This window comes from Lutra lutra, chromosome 2, assembly GCF_902655055.1.
Source record: "Lutra lutra chromosome 2, mLutLut1.2, whole genome shotgun sequence".
NCBI classification, from domain to species: Eukaryota; Metazoa; Chordata; class Mammalia; order Carnivora; family Mustelidae; genus Lutra; species Lutra lutra.
In genome coordinates, this window is record NC_062279.1 from 140,023,500 (window position 1) to 140,045,847 (window position 22,348).

General features: G+C 37.1%; 1 protein-coding gene and 1 pseudogene across 1 annotated transcript in view; one reads left to right on the plus strand and one right to left on the minus strand.

The window, feature by feature from the left end:
* Positions 1 to 22,348, minus strand: part of INPP4B (inositol polyphosphate-4-phosphatase type II B) — an 832,665-nt gene that overhangs the window by 748,650 nt on the left and 61,667 nt on the right.
* Positions 8,691 to 10,062, plus strand: LOC125093430 (annexin A2-like; annotated as a pseudogene).

Sequence of the window (22,348 nt, forward strand, 5' to 3'; positions counted from 1 at the left end):
CCTGGGTGGCTCAGTCAGCTAAGTGTCTGTCTTCAGCTCAGATCATGATCCCAGCATCCTAGGATCAAGTCCCACATCATGCTCTGGGCTCAGCGTGCAGCCTGCTTCTCCCTCTTTCTGCTGCTTCTCCTGCTTATGCTCTCTCTCTCTCAGACAAATAAATAAAATCTTAAAAAAAAAAGAATTTAATTATTGTCTTTTAAAAAATTACTACAGAAAGGCCACTGCTTTACTTGCTAGTTAATGGTTCAACTGGAATGACTTACACCCTCTTTTTGTCTTGTTAACTTTTTTTAGAGAAACCTTATTTTAAAATAAGTTGGATGTAAATTGAATTTAAATAAAAATAAAAATAAAATAAGGTAGAGATCTTCCCCATTAGCAATATTTATGTTAGAGGGAGGACTGCAGCACCATGTATAGACAATTTTTATTGACCTGGCTTCCTTTCCTCTCTTCTCAGTGTTTAGTTTTCCCAGTTTCATTTTTATGTGTCCCTTGTGAAAGATTAATTTTTTTAAACACCACATTTTGCTACATTGGGATTATGATAAACAGAACTTTAGATCCTCTGTGTACTCTGAAAAACATTAAAATGATAGAAAACACACATTAGAAAGAATAGAGAATGTAATAACACTTCATGTAGCATATTACCCACTTTCTCCCAATCCCTCCCCCCAACCTCATTCTTACCAGTTACTGAGGCAGGTTCAGCACCAAAAGTATGAGGATCTGGGTGGGAAATAGTCAACAAAAATCAGGTTGAGAGGAATGGCAGAATAGCTGAGAGCAGGTAAATGTGTCTTGTTGGACTTGCTTTATAAGAAGAAAAGATTTTAAGACTTTTCAGGTTAAGAAAAATGCCAGAGAATTTTGGTTTCAGCTCCTGTAGGTAAAGAGCTTAGAAGACACAATTCCCATGTTTACAGCAAGAAAAAAGCTGACCAAACTAAAAATCAACAACTATTCTTAGACCAATCAAAGAATTGAGGTTGCAGGGTAAGCCACCACCCCTGTGAAGACAGGCAAAGTACAGAGAATCACAGCCAAGAACAGCTTACCTAGACCAAAATCTGTTGAAGCCATAAATGCTAAAAATACCTGAAGTGCATATCACTAAATGAAAGATGCCAACCTGAAGAGGTTGCAAGCTATATGATTCCAATTATATGATATTCTGGAAATGACAAAAATACAGAGATGTTTAAAAATTAGTGGTTGGCAGATGTTTAGAAGGGGATAGGGAGAGATGGATAGGTGAAACACATGGAATTCTTAGGGTAATTAAATTATTATGCATGGTATTATAATGGTGGATTTATGACAGTATGCATTTTTCAAACCCATATAACACACAACACAAAGAGCAAAACTTAATGTTTACAAGTTTTTTAAATAAATCATTTTGGAGATCAGAGGATCTAAGGAAGTAAGATAGCCAGTGACAAATGACCCTCAATGTATTACAAATGTATAAAACATATTCACTGAATGTGGCTGGGGGAAATGATGTGGACCTATGTGACTTCGGAAACAAATGGAATCTCTAAGACTAAAAACAAAAGGAAGCCCATGCAAGCACTGTATTCTAGATGATACAGTTATTCTCATAGGGATATAAGTTAACAATTCTGAAAGAGTATACATGTAAACTGGACCTGAGCAATTCAATTAATGGGTGGTAGATGGTGGGAGCTGGGTTTCTCCTATTAGGGTGAATGTTTACAGATAAGCAAGAAAAGGAGACTAGAATAATTCATATGGTAATGGTTACAGTTGGAGCCATTAGTAAGAAATCATTCTTAGCTTCATACAGATAAATATGCTGAAATAGAGACGTGTGTGTGCACAGGTTAATATACATGCATATTTCTTTGCTATGTCAACAGAGAGAGTCTTAATGAAACAAACCTACGTAGTACTCATATCTTAGTTCTAATTCCGTTCTCCAATAAAAAGAACCTGGGATCCTTGAAGAAGTGGCTGATTCTAGGACTGAAGCAAAAAATAAATAAGATCAACCTGGACCATCATGTAAGGCCAAAAAGAACAAAAACAAACCTAAGAAACCCCAGATTGATGGGTGTAAAATAAAAGAGTATTAGGAACCAAATGTAAGGGCTCATTTTGGCCAAAACTGGAACAACTTAAGCAATAAATAAAGTTGTATTAGATTATAATCCAAAGTATAAAATAAATATCAATGAGCCCACAGAGATACAAACAAATGACTGTAAAGAAATTAATAAATCAGGGATAAGAGACATAGCCCAAATAATTTACATAGATACTCTGCCCTAAAGGAGGTAAAACATAATGCTGCACTCCTCGAGTGTGGACTGAGGGCACTGATTTCTTTCCAAGGGAATCATATGAAAAAAGGGAGGGGCTTCTAGGTGGCTCAGTCAGTTAAGCATCCAACTCTTAATTTGAGGTCAGGCCATGATCTCAGGGTCATGAGACTGAGTTTCACCTCAGGCTCCTCACTGCATGTGGAACCTATTTAAGATTCTCTCTCCCTCTTCCTCTGCCTCTTCCCCCACTCCCCCTATCTCTCACCCTCTACCTCTCTCTAAAAAATGGGGAGGGGAGAAATTTTACAGTGAAGAAATCTACTTCAGACAGGTGATCAAGGTCAATATTAATAGTGAAAAATAATGTCAATATGATATGATAAAAATGGCACTCAGGGCGCCTGGGTGGCTCAGTCTGTTGAGTGTCCAACTCTCAATCTCAACCCATGTCATGATGTCAGGATAATGGGATTAAGCCCCACAATGGGTTCCATGCTCAGCAAGGAGTCTTCTTAAGGATTCTCTCCTTCTCCCTCTGTCCGCCACCCACATGTGCACCCCCTCAAATAAGTGGATAAATCTTTTAAAAAAAGGCACTTTACCTGTGTTATACCCCTCCCCCCTCAAAAAACATAACTTCTATCTAATCATGAAAGCACATCAGACAAACCCAGATTGAGAGACAGTCTACAAAATATCTAAACAGACTCCAAAAACTGACAAGTTCATCAAAGACAAGAAATGGGAGAAAATGTGATCAAGAGGACTCTAAAGACATATGCTAACTAAATGTAACGTAGTATCCTCGACGGGATCTTAAAAAAGAAAAATAATATTAGTTAAAAACAAGGATATATGAGTAAAATATGAGCTTCAGTTAATAGTAATGTATCGATACCGCTTCATTAATTATATCAAAGTGCCACACTAACATTAAATGTTAATTATAGGGGAAACTTTGTGTAGGAGTATATAGGAATTCTCTGTACAATTTACTCCATTTTGATGTAACTCTAGAACAGTTAAAAAATAAAATCTATTAAAATAAGTGCCAGGATCAGGATGACTAGAAATCCCATATTCTGGGTTCCATACCTATCCATGTTACAAACTCATTTTATGATATTAAACCATCAGCTGTTTTGTTTTATACAACAGTAGTTGGGTATTTTTTTTTAAGATTTTTATTTTTATTTATTTGACAGAGAGAGATCACAAGCAGGCAGAGAGGCAGTCAGAGAGAGAGGAGGAAGCAGGCTCCCTGCTGAGCAGAGAGCCTGATGCGGGGCTCGATCCCAGGACCCTGAGATCATGACCTGAGCCGAAGGCAGCGGCTTAACCCACTGAGCCACCCAGGCACCCCAGTAGTTGGGTATTTTAATAGTCAATGATAAATCTGTATCCAAACTCTGCTTTGGGTAAAACACTAGGTTTGTGCTTAAAAGATAAAATATAACAGGTAGCAAGTCCTTGCATAAAAACAAAAACAAAAACAAAAACAACTACTGTCAGGATAAGGGGGAGAAAAGACATACATATAAGAAGGCAAATAGTAATATGAGGAAACACAGCAACAACCAAGTCAATATAAGCGCTATGTAAGTTCAGAAAGATTGATGTAGACTTGAGCAATCAGAAAATGTGTCAAAGACAAACTAGTACAAGATTCAGAAAGTTACAAGGAAGACAGGGCAGAATAACCATCAGTTCATTCTCTACAGTTGAGAGCTTATTTCTTGGTTTGCCTCTCTCTGTCCCCCCGATCCCCCTTTGCTTGTTTTGTTTCTTAAATTCCCCCATTTGAGTGAAATCATATGGTATTTGTTTTTCTCTGTCTCACTTATTTCACTTTGCATAATAACCTAGCTCCATTTATGGCATTTATGGCATTGCAAATGGTAAGATTCCATTCATTTTTATGGCTGAGCAATATTCCAAATGTGTGTGTGTGTGTGTGTGTGTGTGTGTGTGTGTGTGTGTGTGTGTGTGATATCTTCTTTATCCATCATCAGTTGATGGACATTTGGACTGTTTCCATAATTTGGCTATTATGGATAACATTGGTATAAATATTGGGGTGCATGTATCCCTTTGGATTAGCATTTTGTATTCTTTGGGTAAGTGTCTAGTAGTGCAATTCCTAGATCATATGGTAGTTTTCCTTTTCCTTTTATTTTTTTAAAATATTTTATTTATTTATTTGACACAGGGAGACACAGTAAGAGAGGGAACACAAGAGGCAGAGGGAGAGGGAGAAGCAGGCTTCCCGCTGAGCAGGAAGCATGATGCAGGGCTCAATCCCAGGACCCCAGGATCATGACTTGAGCTGAAGGCAGATGCTTAATGACTGACCCACCCAGGTGCCCCAAGTTTTCCTTTTTCTTTTAAAGGCTTGGAAGGTAAAAGTACAACATCAGCATGGGCATACTACTTGATAAGCACCACACTTAGTTCCCTAACACCCAACACTAACACCATTGCAAACTTTTATAAAACTACCAACATTTCAGAATGTTCTATATTTAAAAAAAAAACATGATAATATCTAATATTTGTATAAAGTCATTGTTTATCAAGTGTTTTCACACACATTATTAACTTTTGACTTTGGACTTCACAGCAGGAGTACACATATCATGATTTTATAGAAAGGAAAAAGGTAATTGGAATATTGACATGATCTATCCAAGATAAGATGCCTAAGAAAGTGCCTGACATACTAGCTTTATTTTGAAAGCATCAATGACTTTACCTCAGAAATTTGCTGCCACATGAAGAGGGACTTCTAAATTCTGCTGTTTTATGAAGGTTCTTCTTTCATTTCATTTGATTTCAAGTAATTCATCGAATACCATTTTCTATAAGCAATTCACTAGGAAAAGAAAATGGCTTCATACTAGAAGGAGATTATAGTAGCAACAACTAAAATGGGATTCTGTCTATAGCATCAGCATGCTGTCCACTCAGATTCCAGGATGAATTTCACCACAGGTGGTAGGGGGCAGCCAGCAGGAGACAGATATGTTGGGAAAGAGCTGATGTTGAAGTTCAGGATCAAGGCCTCCAGTGGGCCTATACCATGCTCTACCAGCAACATGGTTCTTAACTTCTTTTTTTTTTTTTTTAAGATTTTATTTATTTGACAGAGAGAGAGAGAAAGATCACAAGTAGGCAGAGAGGCAGGCAGAGTAGGAGGGGGAAGCAGTCTCCCTGCCGAGCAGGGAGCCTGATGTGGGGCTCGATCCCAGGACCCTGAGATCATGACCTGAGCTTCAGCTGAGGTCACCCACTGAGCCACCCAGGCATTCAATTACTAGCTTGATATCTTGCCCACATCTTCCTACAGAGGAATTCCCTACTACCTTGTCTCTCTGTACTATAACCTCAAGGACCAAAATGGCCTTCTTTTTGCCTTCTTTCTAAGTTATAATTATTTCCAGAGCCATAACCCTCCCCTAAAATCTGGACCCTGAGACTGAGACTCTTCTACTTACCCACCAACTGAATACTACCCAAACCAGCCACCAATCGATATGATCCTCCCAAACACTGATTTTCCACCCAGATAATCTCACATTGCCTTACTCTGCCTTCTCACTGCTCATCAGCCCATTTCCCACAATTTTAGCACCCAGTGTGGTTAACAGTAAACTTCAAAACAAACTTCAAATGGCAGGAACCAAGAGATAATTGTTTAAAAGTTGATATTGAGTTTTTTTTCACTTCTGAAACAAATATTCCTATAATGTTTCATATTTAATTTGACCGGGTATATTTGTATATGTGTAATTTTTAAATTTTAGTATTTTTTAAAGAAAATTTCCCTCCAGGGCGCCTATACCATGCTCTACCAGCAACATGGTTCTTAACTTCTTTTTTAAGAAGTTAATGCAGCGATGGGTGGCATTCTCCTAGCTTTAATTGAAGGAGCTGGTATCTTGTTGACAAGATTTGCCTCTGCCCAGTTTCCCAATGGTCCTCAGTTTGCTGAAGACCCTTCTCAGCTGCCTTCAGCCCAGTTACCATCCTCACCTTTTGGAGACTATCGGCAATATCAGTAGGACTTCTTTCCCAGGATTTCTGTAACAGAATGAGCTGTAGTTCAAGAAGGAATTTCAGAAGATAAGTTAGAGTCTGCTTTTAAAACCACAGGTGGGATAGCTACGGCCAAATAGGCTTTGAAGAGACATTCAGCTCTTTTTTCTATTCAAGGGAACATTGCAGGGGTGGGGCGCTCAATGGGTTAAGCCGCTGCCTTCGGCTCAGGTCATGATCTCAGGGTCCTGGGATCGAGTCCCGCATCGGGCTCTCTGCTCAGCAGGGAGCCTGCTTCCCTTCCTCTCTCTCTGCCTGCCTCTCTGTCTACTTGTGATCTCTCTCTCTGTCAAATAAATAAATAAAATCTTTAAAAAAAAAAAAAAAAAGAAAAGAAAATTTCCCTCCATTTATCAAAACAATGCATGCATATTAGGGAACTTGGTTGGGGTGGGAGAGAGAAAAATACTGACTCTCACTTATCAATTCATGTCTAAATGAATATTAATAAGATGGATTGATTACAATAGTTTGTCTTATTAATTTCACTTAGTATTTTGTCATGAACATTTTTGCCTGACATTAAAAATACCTTTAAAATGTTTTTGTTTCTATCATATGAAAGTATGATCATTTATTTAATCATTTCCCCAAGGCCTTTTTCTTTTACCTTATGAAACTGCTTTAAGGTGAGGTCAAACAGGGAAATCAAAAGCTTTCCCATGGACTCAGAAAAAGTGACAGATTTCTTGGCCATATTCTCATTGTCATTAGAATGGAAAATGTCATGAGAGACATCCTAAATGGAAAAATCACTCCACATCTAAGCACAGCAGTCTTTCCAAGCCACATAGCATAAGCAGAAAAAGCATGCTTTCCACATCATTAGCAAAGAGTTGGTGTGACAACAGCACCAACTTAATTCAGACATTACTCTGACTTTCAAAACTGAAAATGAAGTGTCCAAGGCATTCTTAGAAACACAAGATAAAAAGTTACCAAACATAATCTCCAAATGGATTGATCATGCAAGTTTTCTCTATACCCTAACCTTGACTCTATGTCTCCATGACCGGACAGATATTTGTGACCAAACCAAAATATTGGCACAAAACGGATCTAACTTTTTTACTGTCCCAAGATGCCATGTGAATTAAAGAATGAATGGCAACAGTGCTATAGAACCAGGAATGGGTCAATAACACATGTTCATTTGCTTCAACACAAAGATTAAAAAACATGAAACACACACATAGAGTGTTTTTCTTCTAGTAACAGCCCATCAGAAACGGAGCTTCTTGAAGAAAATAAGTTATCCTTTGCAACACAAAGAATTAAGCAGGAACAAAACTGCCAAAAATCCACCAGACTCTCAGTTAATGAAAGGCTGAGACTGACTTGACCATTTTTGTATTCCCAGCACCCAGGCCACTGTCTGGACAAACACTGACCCACAGCAGAAACTCAGTTAATATTAAATTAAACAAAGAAACAGAACTGTAAGCAGGGCACATATTTCAATGCAACTACCAATAGAGCAAAAATGAATTAAAGGCAAAATAAAGTAAGGGATGCATTTGTTGCAGCAGTTGGGGTTCAAGCCCTGCAAGTTAAAAAAAGAAATGCATCTGTAAGGATTTCCTCAGAGATCTCAAAGTTCTAGAATGACAGTAATGCCAAACACTCTAATCAACTGTGCATAGAAAACCGTGATTCAAAAGTCAAACAGAAAATTCAAGATAAATAAATAAGGTGCAGTTCTAAACACAATGTATTTGTTACTTGGATTAATAAAACATTGTAGCAAGGTGGCTGAAAACAAATCAATATACAAAAGTCAATTGCATTTCTAAACACTAGCAACACAGAGTTATAAAATGCAATAAAGATACTACATTAAAATAGCATAAAAACACAAAATAGGAATAAATTTAACAAAATATAAGCAATACCTTTATGAAAGTATTTAAAGCTTCATTTAAAATATTAAAGAAAACTAAATGGAAAAGAAAAAAGAAGACTACTAGGTAAAGTTCATATGACTCTCAACAGGTACAAAAGATATCATTTCTTTAAATTCAACAACCTATACAAAGATAATAAACCAAAGATGCCAAAGAAAATAGAAATAATTAAACACTTTCTAAACTTGATAACATGTTTAATGGCTACATACTAAAGCAAATACCATATTTAACAAAGACATTTTTGACAGAGACTTTAAATTCAGAAATAAGACAGAGATAACTTATCATGGTTATTTAATATAAAAAAGATATAAGAAATAGAAAGAAGCAAAATTGTCATGTCACTATGATCATCTACATGAGAAAGCATTAGAATCAACAGAAAAGGCTCTACAACTGGGGACGCTTGCTGCTCTCGGCGCCGGGCCCAGCTTCCTTCAAAATGTCTACTGTTTACGAAATTCTCTGCAAGCTCAGCTTGGAGGGTGATCACTCCACGCCCCCAAGTGCATATGGGTCGGTCAAAGCATACACCAATTTTGATGCTGAGCGTGATGCTCTAAACATTGAAATGGCCATCAAGACCAAAGGTGTGGATGAGGTCACCATTGTCAACATTTTGACCAACCGCAGCAATGAACAGAGATAGGATATTGCCTTCACCTAATAGAGAAGGACCAAAAAGGAACTTGCATCAGCGCTGAAATCAGCCTTGTCTGGCCACCTTGAGACAGTGATTTGGGGCCTATTAAAAACACCTGCTCAGTATGATGCTTCTGAGCTGAAAGCCTCCATGAAGGGACTGGGGACTGATGAGGACTCCTTCATTGAGATCATCTGCTCAAGGACCAACCAAGAGCTTCAGGAAATTAACAGAATCTACAAGGAAATGTACAAGACTGATCTGGAGAAGGACATCATTTCTGACACATCTGGTGACTTCCGCAAGCTGATGGTTGCCCTTGCAAAGGGTAGAAGAGCAGAGGATGGCTCTGTCATTGATTATTAACTGATTGACCAAGATGCCCGGGATCTCTATGATGCCGGAGTGAAGAGGAAAGGAACTGATGTACCCAACTGGATCAGCATCATGACTAAGCAGAGTGTGTGTCACCTCCAGAAAGTATTTGATAGGTACAAGAGCTACAGCCCTTATGACATGTTGGAGAGCATCAAGAAGGAGGTCAAAGGAGACCTGGAAAATGCTTTCCTAAACCTGGTCCAGTGCATTCAGAATAATCCCCTGTATTTTGCTGACTGGCTATATGACTCCATGAAGGGCAAGGGGACTCGTGATAAAGTTCTGATAAGAATCCTGGTCTCTCGTAGTGAAGTGGACATGTTGAAAATTAGGTCTGAAGTCAAGAGAAAGTATGGCAAGTCCCTGTATTACTACATCCAGCAAGACACGAAGGGCGTCTACTAGAAAGTGCTGCTATACCTGTATGGTGGGGATAACTGAGGCCCATAACGGTTAAGCATCCAGGAGTGGTGCTCCTTTGTTTCCAGCTAAAAATTCTAGAAAATAGCTTATGACTAATAGTCCCCTTGTGCCCGTCCCTGCAGGGATGGCATTAGTATCACCTGCTCCCCATCCTTATTGCAGTTGCCTAAGCATTGCCTGCCTCTCATGTCTAGCCTCTCCTTTTAGCCAAAGAAATGAACATTCCAAGGAGTTGGAAGTGAAATCTATGATGTGAAACACTTTGCCTCTTGTGTACTGTGTCATAAACAGATGATGAATAAACTGAATTTTTACTTTATAAAAAAAATCAACAGAAAAAAAAAACTTTGAATTAATAAAAAGTTTAGCAAGGTCCAAACACAGGTTAACTTACAAAATTCAGAAACATTCCTAAATTAATAATAACCATCTAGAAAATTTCATTTAAAAAATGATACCATTCATTATGGTGAACAAATTAAAACTACTAAGAAATTAATTTGGCGAAAGTTACAATAACCTACAGAGAGCAAATTTTTAAACTTACCTAAAAAATATTCATAGACTTGAATAAATGCATAATGTATTTAAAATGGAACAAATTATGCTATAAATACTCCCAAAATCAATATTCTCCAAATTAATCTATAAATTCAACATTAGACTAACCAAAATTTCAGCTGTATATTTTTAAGAAGTTAGTAAACTTATTTCATGGTGTGCATGTGTGTGTGTGTGTGTGTGTGTGTCTGTATCCCTGGATAGATACACCAAGTTAGAAAATAAAAGGACTCCCTCCCTACCACATTTTAACACATAACAAGACCACAGTAATAACTATATGCAATTATGGAAAAAAAATAAACAATGGAACAAAAGTTCCTCCTGATAGATCTGAAAATAGAGCTTAGCAGTAAGGAAAAGACAGATTGTATAAAGTTGATGTTAGGAAATCCAGCTCATTATATGATGAAAATTAATACTATTTATCATTCCTATATTATGCACAAAAGTTGGAAGACCTTAATATGAAGTAGAAAAATATGAAGCTAACAAATATGAGAATATTACAAATACGAAAATATTTTTTATGAATTTAACTGGATGAGGATTTCTTAAATAAGACACCAAACTCAAACTATTAGGTGAAAACTGATGTATTTAATATTAAAGGCTTCTGTTTCCTTAATGATGTAAATGAGAAAATTAATAGACTACTATGGAAAGAATATCGGATACTGAAAAATTTCTGCAAAAATAGACAACCAACCAGAAATCACATGAAGATGTAGATATGAACTTCACAGAAAAAGAAACCTGAATGGCTAACAAATATATGAAGGTAAGCTCATACTTAATCATAATTAGAACAAGATCAAAGCAGGCGATCAATTGGTGGTGGTGAGAAGGATTGGAATCAGGGGATGAATAGAAAAAATGAAAAATTAAAACTAAATGAACAAATACCATGTTCTGGTTGGTTGTATATCATACAGATATCAGTTCTACCTAAATTGATCCACAGAAGCAACGCAATTACAAGTAAAGAATCAATGACTTGGTTTTGGAGGTATTAATTCCATCTATCCATCTATCTATCTATCTATCTATCTATCTATCTATCCATACATTCATCTATCTTCTTATTACAAGCTTATTCTAAAATGTGCCTATGGAAGAGAAAAAGATCAAGAATAACCAAGACACTCCTAAAGAATATCAAAACAAAGTAAGAGGATATGTCTTACCAGATATTAAGACTTATTTTGTTTAAGTTATAAATAAAGTATTAAGTATATCAAGCTATAGTTTAAGATGGTATGGATTAGGGATAGATAAATAGGACAAGAGCACTATAAAAGATCCAAAATAAAAGATATATGGAAGCTTGATTTATTAGAGACTTAAATTGAAAGTTCATAGAAAAAGGAGGAATTTGTCAATAAGAGAAGCTGAGACAAAATGGGAAAAAATAATATAACATTAGAGTTTGTACTGATAACATACACAAAAGTAATTCTATGTGTATTAAATATAAAAGACAAAACATAAAAATTTAAGAAGATAGGATAGAATATCTTTAATACCCTAGGGCAGGGAACAATTCTTAACTTAAATATAAAAAGCAGAGGTCATAAAGGAAAATGTTGATATGGCTAGATTGTATTAAACATAAGGACTTCTGCCCATTAAAAGATACCATAAAGAAAGTGAAAATTCAAGACACAAACTGGGAGATATTTGTAATGTTTAAAATATTATCATAAAAAAATAGAAAGGATACCTAGAAGTCAATCACAAGTGACAAACAAGCTAATGAGAAGACGGCAGCACTTAACAAAAGCAGCAATAAAAATGGCTAAAATAATTTTTTAAATGTAATTTAGAAAACAATTTGGCATTAAGTAATAGGATATAAGTATGTGTATATAATATATGTATATATTTAAGATACATTTGTAGAAAATTAAAAATCTTAAATATATATATAGATAGATAATAGATAGATAGATCTCAAAATACTTATTTAATATACCCTGTATTGGCAAAATATATGCCAAGAGGACAATGGATAAATAAATTCTGGTATGTTCATTCTGTGCAACTGTTTATAGCAATAAAAATTAATGAATGACAAGTGCATGCAACTACACAGGTGAATCTTAGGAATATAATGTTGAGTGAAAAAGCAAGCTATAGAACACATAATTTCATTTATATGACTTCAAATGCATGAAAAACATAATAATAATACAGGTGTAGGGATAGAAACGCATGGAGCACTGGGTGTGGTGCAAAAACAATGAATACTGTTACACTGAAAATAAATTTAAAAATTTTAAAAAAAAGAAACATATATGATAAAACTATGAAGAAAAAGCAAAATCCAGTTAGTATCTACCTCTTAGGAAGCATAAACAGAGTTACAATGATAAACACCCAAGGAGCCTCAAAGGCAATGTCCTCTTAATCTGAAGTGGTAGGTATGCAAGAGATTGATGTTCTTTCATTCTCTATAACATAATGCATACTAATAAATCATTTTTTGTTTTTGTTCAATAGGTAAAAAGCAAAACATACAAAAGGGTGGTTTGAAGTTAATGTCCTTGGGCTGATAAATTCCATTTTTTAAACCTGTGCTCTCAGTTTAAAGAAAAAAATTAATATTTATTATGGCATATCTTAAAATAGTATACTATATATAACAGATGTTTAATAATTGTTAATTATCATTATTATCATCAACATCATCATATCTGTTATTACCCATGTAACTATCAATGTGGCCAAAACCATCTATGGCCTGACTGCTTACCTAATGCTTTAATGCTTTCTATAACCAACAAAAATGAATTAAGTTGATGAATTATGACTTTACTCAACCATCCTTTTAGTAATATATATCCTGTTGTTTTTACTACAAATCTTCTTTCTAAAACTTTCATAGTGGCAGCCTCTTTTTGTATGCCCCTTGTATGTTTCATCTCATTTTGGTCATTATTTTCAATTTAATACTACTACAATACTTCCACATTCATGCTATTTTTTTTAATATCCATTCCTCCCAAAGTCAGGCCCCTCACCTTTGAATTTGGCTTCAATATTCACATACAATAAGTGTGAGCAGCTTGAGCTTCATGCCGGTTTATACCCTGAAGCATAAAAAGAATATCCTAAATGCTTCCAAAGCAACAAACATAAAAATAAAGTTCAAGAAAAGCAAATGAGAATATGCCATTATCATAATTAAATGCTAGAAAATAAATTTAGAGCAATGCCTTCAGAGTTTAAGGAAAAAATTTTGAATCTAGGTTATCTATTTTCAAATGTGGGATAAAATAAATATATTTTCATGTAGTCAATAATTCCATTATTTTTTTTTCTTGCATCCACCTCTTAGAGGAAATCACTTGAGGATGGTTCATCAAAATGAGAATGCCAATCAAGAAAGAGAAAGACAGGGGCGCCTGGGTGGCTCAGTGGGTTAAAGCCTCTGCCTTCAGCTCAGGTCATGATCCCGGGGTCCTGGGATCAAGCCCCACATACGGCTCTCAGCTCCACGGGAAGCCTGCTTCCTCCTCCTCTCTCTGCCTGCCTCTCTGCCTACTTGTGATCTCTGTCAGCCAAATAAATAAATAAAATCTTTAAAAAAAAATAAAGAGAAAGACATAAGAAATAACAGTGGACATGACTCAGAGCATAGTGAAAGAAAATCTTCTATTACATTTGCATTGACAGTCACTTCTGGCATTGAACTTCGTTGCCTTCATGCTGTAACTATGCAAAATTTCATAATCATTTTAGTATAAATGCAATAACATTTCACATACATACATACATACCCACAGCTTCTTAGACACAAACATATTTATATTCATATGTTTTATCTCACAATTTCCACCCACCCCACAAAAGAGCTATACTTTTTCACTGGCTTGTGGGAATTCAAGGCGACTGAGTACATTGTGCTTATCCCTGGTATTTTCTTTGCAATTAAGCTTTAGTTTAAGCATCCTACCTCTATTTATTTATTTATTTAACATATGGTGCAATATTGGTTTTTGGAATAGAATTCAGTGATTCACCACTTACATACAACACCCAGTTCTCATCATAGCAGACACACTCCTTAATACCTATCAACCATCTAGCCCATCCCCCGCACACCTCCCTCCATCAACCCTCAGTTTATTCTCTGTCTTTAAGAGTCTCTTATGGTTTGTTTCCCTCTCTCCTTTCTTTCTTTTGTCTTCCTTCCCATGTGTTTGTCTGTTTTCCTTCTTAAAAAGAAGATGTCAAGGGAGAGTCAAGATGGTGGAAGAGTAGCAGGCTGAGATGACATCAGGTTGCAGGAGTTCAGTTACATATTTATCAAACCATTCCAAACACCTACAAATCCAAAGGAGATCATAGAGAAGAGCAACAATTCTAGAAACAGAAAATCAACCACTTTCTGAAAGCTAGGATATGCAGAGAAGTGAATCAGAAGCGACGGGCAGATTGGGGCAACTGGGTGGCTCAGGGGGTTAAAGCTTCTGCCTTCGGCACAGGTCATGATCCTAGGGTCCTGGGATCAAGCCCCTCGTTGGGCTCTCTGCTCCGCAGGGATCCTGCTTCCTCCTCTCTCTCTGCCTGCCTCTCTGTCTACTTGTGATCTCTGCCAAATAAATAAATAAAATATTAAAAAAAAAAAAAGCGACAGGAAGATAGACCACAGTGGGAAGAGACCAGCTCCCAGCAAGTGGTGGAGCAACGGAGCACAATATCAGAACTTTCAAAAGGCTGCTCCACTGAGGGACATTGCTCCAGAGGCTAAGTGGGGGTGGAGCCCTCACGGGCACAGTGTGGTCTCAGGTCCCACAGGGTCACAGAAGGATTGGGGGTGTCTGAGTGTAGCGGAGCTCACAGGTATTAGAGCGGGGAAGCCAGCTACAGAGACAGAGCCGAGGAGTGAGCTCTCAGCTCAGGGTTACCTTAAACTGTGATCTGATCTGCAGCACAATCAGACCACTGCTCTTTGAGCAAGGACCCCACAAGTGGCAGATCCGGGGACAGCCATCGGAAGAGCAGAGCGACAGGAATCTGCTGGGTTTGGAGACTCCAAATGGGGCTGTGTGCCAGAGACAGAAATCCTTGGTCACAGGCCAGGAGAGCTGGGAGTGCAGCCAGAGACTGGGGAGATGGGAGTGATGGAGCACTTTTCTCCAAGGATGCACTGAGGAGTGGGGCCCTGAGCTCTCAGCTCCTCCGGGCTGGAGATTGGGAGGCCGCATTCTTCATTCCCATCCTCCAGAGCTCTACAGAAAGTGTTCAGGGACAAAAGCTCCCCAGAAGGAACCCGAGCAGATTACTCAGCCCAGCCCCTAGCAAGGGCGATGCAAATCTGCCTTGGGCAAAGATACTTGAGAATCACAAGAGGCCCCTCTCCCAGAAGATCAGCAAGAACATCCAGCCAAGACCAAGCTCACTGATCAAGGAAAACAGCGGAATTCCAGAGGAAGGGAAAGCAAAGTATGGAATTCATGGCTTTCGCCCCATGATTCTTTAGTTTTGAAAAGTTAATTAATTTTTTAAATTTTATTTTTTTCTTATTCTATTTTTGTTAATTTACTCTTTCCTCTTTTAACTTTTTTTTTTTAAGATTTTATTTATCCATTTGACAGACAGAGATCACAAGTAGGCTGAGAGGCAGGTAGAGAGAGAGGAGGAAGCAGTCTCCCCGTTGTGCAGAGAGTCGGATGAGGGGCTCAATCCCAGGACTCCAGGATCATGACCTGAGCCGAAGGCAGAGGTTTTAACCCACTGAGCCACCCAGGCGCCCCTAACTTTTTTTTTTTTAACTAGTTTATCTTTTTTTTTTAATTTTTTAAATTTATTTTTAGCAAAACAGTGTTCATTGTTTTTGCACCACACCCAGTGCTCCATGCAATCCATGCCCTCTCCAATACCCACCATCTGGTTCCCCAACCTCCCACCCCCCGCCCCATCAAAACCCTCAGATTGTTTTTCAGAGTCCATAGTCTCTCATGGTTCACCTCCCCTTCCAAATTCCCTCAGCTCCCTTCTCGTCTCCATCTCCCCATGTCCTCCATCTTATTTGTTATGGTCCACAAATAAGTGAAACCATATGATAATTGACTTTCTCTGCTTGACTTATTTCACTTAGCATAATCTCTTCCAGTCCCGTCCATGTTGCTACAAAAGTTGGGTATTCATCCTTCCTGATGGAGGCATAATACTTCATAGTGTATATGGACCACATCTTCCTTATCCATTCGTCCATTGAAGGGCATCTTGGTTCTTTCCACAGTTTGGCGACCGTGGCCATTGCTGCTATAAACATTGGGGTATAGATGGCCCTTCTTTTCACTACATCTGTATCTTTGGGGTAAATACCCAGCAGTGCAAGTGCAGGGTCATAGGGAAGCTCTATTTTTAATTTCTTGGGGAATCTCCACACTGTTCTCCAGAGTGGCTGCACCAACTTGCATTCCCACCAACAGTGTAAGAGGGTTCCCCTTTCTCCACATCCCCTCCAACACATGTTGTTTCCTGTCTTGCTAATTTTGGCCATTCTAAGTGGTGTAATGTGGTATCTCAATGTGGTTTTAATTTGAATCTCCCTGATGGCTAGTGATGATGAAAATTTAGTTTCTCTTAACAATACCTTTCTTTAAAAAAAATCTTTTTGAAACTTCGTCATTATAGTCATATTTTACCCTTCATTGTATCTAACTTTATTTTTTGTAAACCTATAGGGTTTTTTATTCTAAAAATTTTTTGGTATACAACTTCTTCTAATAGATCAAAATATACCCTAAATCTAGCACAGGGCTTTGTTCTAGTCTCCAGCCTGAGCAAATTCTCTCCACTTTATTTTTCTTTCTTTTCCCAACCAACTTACCAATTCCCTTTTTAGAAATATTTTTAAATTTTCATATTTATAGTCATATTCCATCCCTTTATTATGTTTACCCTTATGTGTGTGTGTGTGTGTGTGTGTGTGTGTGTGTGTGTGTGTGTGTAGAAACTACCTACCAAAATTTTAAAGAAAGAAAAACAGATAGATAGATAGATAGATAGATATCTGTTTTTCTTTCTTTAAAATTTTGGTAGGTAGTTTCTTCTAAGAGAGCAAAATAGACCCAAAATCAAGCAGGTGGCTCTTGATATATCTATCTATCTATCTATCTATCTATCTATATTTTGAACTTCTTTTTACCCCCTTTCTTCTCCACATGATTTGGGATCTCTTCTGATTTGGAAAATGCACATTTTTCTGGGGTCTTTGCCACACTTTTAATATTTTATTCTCTCATTCATATATTCTTATCTGGATAAAACAACAAGGCGGAAAAACTCACCACAAAACAAACAAAAAACAAACAAGAAGAAGTACCGAAGGTTAGGAGCCTAATCAATATGGACATTGGTAACATGTCAGATCTAGAGATCAGAATGATGATGCTCAATGTGCTAGCTGGGCTCAAAAAAGACATGGAGGACATTTATTTCTCCCGGTCTGGAGAAATAAAATCCCTTTCTGGAGAAATAAAAGAACTAAAATCTAACGAAGCTGAAATCAAAAAAGCTAGTAATGAGGTGCAATAAAAAATGGAGGCTCTTATTGCTAGGATAAATGAGACAGAAGAGAGCATTAGTGATATAGAAGACCAAATGATGGAGAATAAAGAAGCTGAGCAAAAGAGAGACAAAAAACTATTGGACCACGAGGGGAGAATTTGAGAGATTAGTGATACCATAAGACAAAACAATATTAGAATAATTGGGATTCCAGAAGAAGAAGAAAGAGAGAGGGGGAAGAAGGTATATTGGAGAGAACTGTTGTAGAGAATTTCCCTAATATGGCAAAGGGAACAAATACCACAATCCAGAAGGTACAGAGAACCCCCCCCCAAAATCAATAAGAATAGGTCCACACCCCGTCACCTAATAGTAAAATTTACAAGTCTTAGTGACAAAGAGAAAATCCTGAAAGCAGCCTGGGACAAGAACTCTGTAACATACAATGGTAAAAATATTAGATTGGAAGCAGACTTATCCACAGACACCTGGCAAGCCAGAAAGAACTAGCATGATATATTCAGAGCACTAAACAAGAAAAACATGCAGCCAAGAATACTATATCCAGCTAGGCTATCATTGAAAATAGAAGGAGAGATAAAAAGCTTCCAGGACAAACAAAAAATAAAAGAGTTTGTAAACACGAAACCAGCTCTACAGGAAATATTGAAAGGGGTCCTCTAAGCAAAGAGAGACCCTAAAAGTAGTAGATCAGAAAGTAACAGAGACATATACAGTAACAGTCACCTTACAGGCAATATAATGGCACTAAATTCCTATCTGTCAATAGTTACCCTGAATGTAAATGGGCTAAATGCCCCAATCAAAAGGCACAGGGTATCAGAATGGATTAAAATGAACAACAACAAAAAAAAAAACCATCAATATGCTGTCTACAAGAAACTCAGTTTAGACCCAAAGACATCTCCAGATTTAAAGTGAGGGGGTGGAAAACAATTTACCATGCTAATGGATAACAAAAGAAAGCTGGGGTGGCAATCCTTATATCAGATCAGTTAGATTTTAAGCCAAAGACTATAATAAGAAATGAGGAAGGACACTATATCATACTCAAAGGGTCTGTCCAAGAAGATCTAACAATTTTAAATATCTATGCCCGTAACATGGGAACAGCCAACTATATAAACCAATTAATAACAAAATCAAACAAACATATTGACAAGAATACAGTAATAGTAAGGTACTTTAACACCCTCCTCACTGAAATGGACAGATCATCCAAGCAAAAGATCACCAAGGAAATAAAGGCCTTAATGAAACACTGGACCAGATGGACATCATGGATATATTCAGAACACTCCATCCCAAAGCAACAGAATACACATTCTTCTCTAGCACACATGGAATATTCTCCAGAATAGATCACATCCTGGGTCACAAATCAGGTCTCAACTGGTACCAAATGGTTGGGATCACTACCTGCATATTTTCAGACTACAATGCTCTGAAGCTAGAACTCAATCACAAGAGGAAATTTGGAAAGAACTCAAATACATGGAGGCTAAAGAGCATCCTAAAGAACTAAAGAACGAATGGGTCAATCAGGAAATTAAAGAAGAATTGAAAAAGTTCATGGAAACAAATGATAATGAAAACACAACTATTCAAAATCTGTGGGACACAGCAAAGGCAGTCTTGAGAGGAAAACATATAGTGATACAAGCCTTTCTCAAGAAACAAGAAAGGTCTCAAATACACAACCTAACCCTACACCTAAAGGAGCTGGAGAAAGAAGAGGAAAGAAAGCCTATACCCAGCAGGAGAAGAGAAATAATAAAGACCAGAGCAGAAATCAATGAAATAGAAACCAAAGAACAGTAGAACACATCAATGAAACTAGGAGCTTTTTCTTTGAAAGAATTAATAAGATTGATAAACCCCTGGCCAGACTTACCAAAAAGAAAAGAGAAAGGACTCAAATAAATAAAGTCATGAATGAAAAAGGAGAGATCACAACCAACACCAAAGAAATACAATTATAAGAACAAATTATGAGCAGGTATTATGAGTATATATGAGTACATTATGATTAGGTATTAGATACCTAGGAATAAACCTAACCAAAGAGGCAAAGAATCATTACTCAGAAAACTATAGAGTACTTGTGAAAGAAATTGAGGAAAATACAAAGAAATGGAAAAATGTTCCATGCTCATGGATTGGGAGAACAAATATTGTGAAAATGTCTATGCTACCTAAAGCAATCTACATGTTTAATGCAATCTCAATCAAAATACCATCCATTTTTATTCAAAGAAATGGTACAAATAATCCTAAAATTTATATGGAACCTGAAAAGTTCTTGAATATCTTGAATAGCCAGAGGAATGTTGGAAAAAAAAAAAAAAAAGCCAAAGTTGGTGGCATCACAATTCTAGACTTCAAGCTCTATTACAAAGCTGTCATCATCAAGACAGTATGGTACTGGCACAAAAACAGACACATAGATCAACAGAACAGAACAGAGAGCCCAGAAATAGACCCACAATGTCTGGTCAACTAATTTTTGACAAAGCAGGAAATAATGTCCAATGGAAAAAAGGCAGTCTTTTGAAACAAATGGTGTTGGGGAAATTGGACAGCCACATGTAGAAGAATGAAACTGGACCATTTCCTCACACCACACACAAAAATAGACTAAAAACGGATGAAGGACCTCAATGTGAGAAAGGAATCCATCAAAATCCTTGAGGAGAACACAGGCAGCAACCAATTCGACCTCAGTCTCAGCAACTTCCTCCTAGAAACATCGCCAGAGGCAAGGGAAGCCAGGGCAAAAAGGAATTATTGAGACTTCCTCAAGATCAAAAGCTTTTGCACAATAAAGGAAAAAGTCAACAAAACCAAAAGACAAATGACAGAATGGGAGAAGATATTTGTAAATGACATATCAGATAAAGGGCTAGTATCTGAAATCTATAAAGAACTTCTCAAACTCAATACCCAAAGAACAAATAATCCAATCAATAAATGAGCAGAGGACATGCATAGACATTTCTGCAAAGAAGACATCCAGATGGCCGACAGACACATGAAAAAGTGCTCTACATCACTTGGCATCAGAGAAATACAAATCAAAAACCACAATGAAATACCTCCTCACACCAGTCAGAATGGCTAAAATTAACAAGTCAGGAAATGACAAATGCTGGCAAGGTTGCAGAGAGAAGGGAAACCTCCTACACTGTTGGTAGGAATGCAAGCTGGTGCAACCACTCTGGAAAACAGCATGGAGGTTCCTCAAAAAGTTGAAAATAGAATTACCCTATGACTCCGCAATCACACTACCAGGTATTTACCCTAAAGATACAAATGTAGTGATCCGAAGAGGCACTTGCACCTGAATGTTAATAGCAGCAATATCCACAATAGCCAAACTATGGAAAGAACCTAGATGTTCATCAACAGATGAATGGATAAAGTAAATGTGGTTTATATATACTATGGAATACTCTGCAGCCATCAAAAGAAATGCATTCTTGCCTTTTGCAATAACATAAATGGAACTAGAGGGTATTGTGCTGAGCGAAATAAGTCAATCAGAGAAAGACAATTACCATATGATCTCCCTGATATGAAGAATTTGAGAGGTAACATGGGGGGTTTGGGGGTAGGGAAGGAAAAACTGAAACAAGATGGAATCAGAAGGGAGACAAACCATAAGACTCTCAATCTCACAAAACAAACTTATGGTTGCTAGGGGGGAGGAGGGTGGCTGGGTTATGGACACTGGGGAGGGTATGTGCTATGGTGAATTCTGTGAAGGGTGTAAACCTGGCGATTCACAGACCTGTACCCCCGGGGTTAATAATACATTATATGTTAATTTAAAAAAAGAGAAAATGTTATATATATCTATATATATATAGATATAGGTATATATATATATAAATTAGAATATTATTCAGACATAAAGAAAGGAATCTTTCCACTTGCAACCACATGGATGGAACTAGAGTATATTATTCTAAGTGAAATAAGTCATTCAGAAAAAGACCAAAATGGTTTAAATGGTTAAAGTGTGTCTGAGAAGTGGGATGGGGACTATGAGACTGGCTGGTCCTTTTCTTGATAAGCCCCTTGGTACTCCTGGACTTTACCCATGTACACATAACACACTGGTCATTTAAAATAAAAAAGGATGAGTGATTAAGAAAACCCAAGAGATTCTAAGACTGGGATTAATGTCTATTGAAATGTCATCACACAGCATAAATTTTCATACTCAACCTCTATTAAATGCTTTACAACCAACATTGCTTACAAAAGGTACTTACAAAATCTCTTAATTCTCTTTTCCCCATATATATTTAGGGATCACCTTCTGCCCATTTCTAGCTGAAACTCATTAGTCCCAATATATTTTAAATAGTCCCAATATATTTTAAATAATTATTTGCTTTTTTTGCTGATTTTAAATTACACATATGAAAAGGTATACATACCATGGAAAAATTGGACAATTCTGAAAAATATACAGATCAAACAATCATAATCCA